The sequence below is a fragment of the Centruroides vittatus genome, unplaced genomic scaffold, assembly GCF_030686945.1.
Source record: "Centruroides vittatus isolate TY-2023 unplaced genomic scaffold, ASM3068694v2 contig_941, whole genome shotgun sequence".
In the NCBI taxonomy this organism is placed as follows: Eukaryota; Metazoa; Arthropoda; class Arachnida; order Scorpiones; family Buthidae; genus Centruroides; species Centruroides vittatus.
Genome location: NW_027122625.1, coordinates 2,084,899 through 2,088,347, shown reverse-complemented (window position 1 = coordinate 2,088,347; position 3,449 = coordinate 2,084,899).

The window sequence follows — 3,449 nt, the reverse complement described above, 5'->3', positions numbered from 1 at the left end:
GTAGATTATAAGTCGTTTAAAAAGTGAAATTCTAGTCAATCTTTTCCACTCGCGTACCACCTGAATTCTGTGTTGGCGTGCGTCTAGTGGTACGGGTACCACGGTTTGAATACTATTAACATATATCAAGTGTATAAAACACGAAATTCCATTCGAAATAAACGATATTAAGTATAAATTACTACCCTAAACTATGTACTTACTCCGAAACTGCATAAAAACTTCCCAAAATCTAAACAATTATTAGACTAAATAAGGCTCCGGTTAATCGGATAACATTGCAAATTTATAAAATTTATATTAAAGACGAGTTTAAGCGTAATGATTTATGTTCTCTTTGAACAATTAATTACTGAAGAATCACTTTACTAGTAAAGAGTGTGAAACGTCGATACATTAATTTCCTAATACGTTGAATGTGTGCGAATGTAATGGAAGGAACTGTCCGTCAGTTCTCCCTCTTACCATCTATCATGGTCCTATTGGTCCATCTGCAAGATCTCATTAAATGTGTGAGGAGTTTTGACGGCCGAGTAGACGGAACCACATGATCAATGAGAGATGCTTAACCAAAGCTCCTCCTCTATACACGTAATTTTTTTCCTCCCCCCACTTCTTCTGTTTTTTAGTCGTTAGATTCATCCCTTATATATTGAAATTTATAACATTAAACTAAACTTTCATACAGTTTATATATAAATCCGTCTTCACCAGGATAAATGGAGGCTTCCGACTTTATTTCTGTATACGAAAATCGCCGTATTTACTTACAAGAAAAAGCTCGGTAAACACTAAAAGACAATTAAATCCGTAATAATTGTCAATTATCTTGATATTAAAACGTCATTTTCTTTAATTAAAATCAAAGCAAATTTCCAGTTAAGAGGAGAAAAGGCAGAAGGAGATAAAAAATATGTATAAGTAAAGTATATTATATCCGTGTACTTAATAAAGCAATCTAGAAAAGAGAAAAGGGGGAGAGGAAAAAGAAAAGAAAGATGGAATAGATTTTCGTGACACGGTTCTACTTTATTTTCCTTTAAGGACGAGTGTGTAGTTTCTATCCGATAGCGAAATTTCAGCGCTCGGTGCTGATTGCGTGTACGCTCTTTGTTTCAGCTAGAAAATGCCCCCCACGCAATATCTCATCCTCAACATGATTGGATGGTTGAAGGAAGATTGCCCTGTTAAAAGCAACTTAAATTTCACCTAAGTGATTTCTCACTGAAACCCCATTGAACCTACTTTTGCCTGATGGAAGATTTTCGTGTAGTTCATCTCGCTCTTGCGTGGTACCTTCGAAGTATCCATGAGAATAAAGCAGTTGGAAAAGAAAATGGAAGTCTACTTTCATTCCCTTTTTATACCGTAGCAATCTGCCAAATAAGATGTTTTATTCAAGATAAATTTGCATTTTTTTTTTACTTTTTTTATTTATTTTCTAGAAGATAAACAATAACCACACTCCTCCTCTTGAATGTATCGTTTTTAAAATCGAATTTTTATACCTGATATCGTATCAAGTGATAAGGTTAAGTTAGCGGAGTAACACGGATTTTTACCGTAAAAAAAATATATATATATAAATTTATACCTAAAAATCTATAAAATCTTCTATTTAAGAGGGATGCTAAGATAAGTGATGCGGAGGAGCAGCGTAAGTGATGCGAGGATGGGAGGGACGCAATAGAATTTATATTAAAAAAAAATTGCTTAATCATCATTATTTATCCTTAACCAACATTTTTGTATAGTAATTAACTATTAATATAAGGAAAAAATTTGGTAGAAACGCTACTAAGATAGAGACACTGACATTAAATAATGGAGTATGGGATTTTATTTGGTGTAGTGGCAGAAAGATGGATGGATTTTCTGGAGACTATATCCTCGCTTCCCTATCATAAAAATCACATCAACAGCCTAGCCTCTATTGAAAATAGAAAAATATATTCAACTTTTATTACTTTTCTCAAAGCGGTGAGAAACAAAATGATAGATGTATCGTGTCCGACATCATTATTTATTCGTGATTTCGTGTATGTGTAACCCCTATATATATAGCTTATATCTGTATATATATACATATATGTGTGTGTGTGTGTGTGTGTGTTCTTTTTTTAAATACACGTGTTTTTTTTCTCTCCTCCCTTTGTCGAATTTGAATAGATTTTTGGGGGAATCCACATGTCGATTCCGCATCCTATTTGCTCTTCCTATATCCATAAGTTGCAGCAGGAATATATAGGGGAAAAAAAGGAATGAAAATGGTATAGAAAGTAATACTGTAGAAAAAAGAAGTGGGGAGGGAGTTCACGTGCTGTTTTTTCTACTTTATAGGTTATTTTTTTTTTCTTCTTCTTCTTCTTCTTCTTAAACTTTCAATTTTTCTATATTATAATTGAAATGTAAATTCGAGTTTGGGTAGGTGAACGACGTTTTGCTTTGTGGTAAAGTCTGTGTAAAAAAGTATTCTTTTTTTTTCTTTAAAAAAATTGATACTGGATAACGTTAAATGCGGGAATAATGTCTTTTTTGACCTCGATTATACGTCTTTTTTTGTTGTAGTTGGGAACGTAAATTCGAGTTTGTATAGCCAACAACGTTTGGTGATGCGAAAAGGGATGTAACTGTCATTTTTTTTCTTTACTGGAGGACGGAAAAATATATTTTATGTTGTCCCAAAAGCTGAAAGATTGCGTTAAACAAAGAAATATTTCTGTAACGTCCGTCTGTCTGCCTCAAATTTATTTTATTTTTTATTCTTTTCCAACAGTAACATGCGCAAATTCTAGCAAACAAATTGAAATGTTCGCATGTAATTGTCATTTTTCTTCACTGGAGATATAAAAAAACAAGTATATTTCGTGTCTTAAAAGTCGAAAAATTGAGTTAAACAAAGAAATAAACCCGTAAAGTCCATCTATCTGCTTCAAATTTACATTTCTATCCAACAGAATCACGGTCAAACTCTTGTCAAAAATGTGAACACTTTGCATAAACGAAGAGTTAAAACGTTATTTTAAAAAAATACCCCGATATTGCGATTCTACCACTTAATATAACGTTTTTCTAACTTTATCATTTATTTTTATAGGCAAAATAGTTATCTATTATCGATACAAGTTCCTCTTCAAAGAAAGCCAAGTGGAGAGAGAGAGATAAGAAGCGGTTGTAGTAGTTGTATTGTGGGTGACGTACCCAAGGGCAGGGCGAATACTACATCGTCCATCTTGACGCTTACAGACCATTTGTACGTTCATAAATCAAGTAGAGGCGGACTGCTAACGAGTTATGTCCCACCGCAGGGGTGGAGAAGCCTCCTATCGGTCACTCCATCTCTAATATCGAAAATGGCCGGAGTAAAAGATATTAAACAAGTGAGAAATGTGTCTTCTGTCATTCCTCCATATAATAATTTGTCATTTTGAGCTTCTGCATTCTCATGC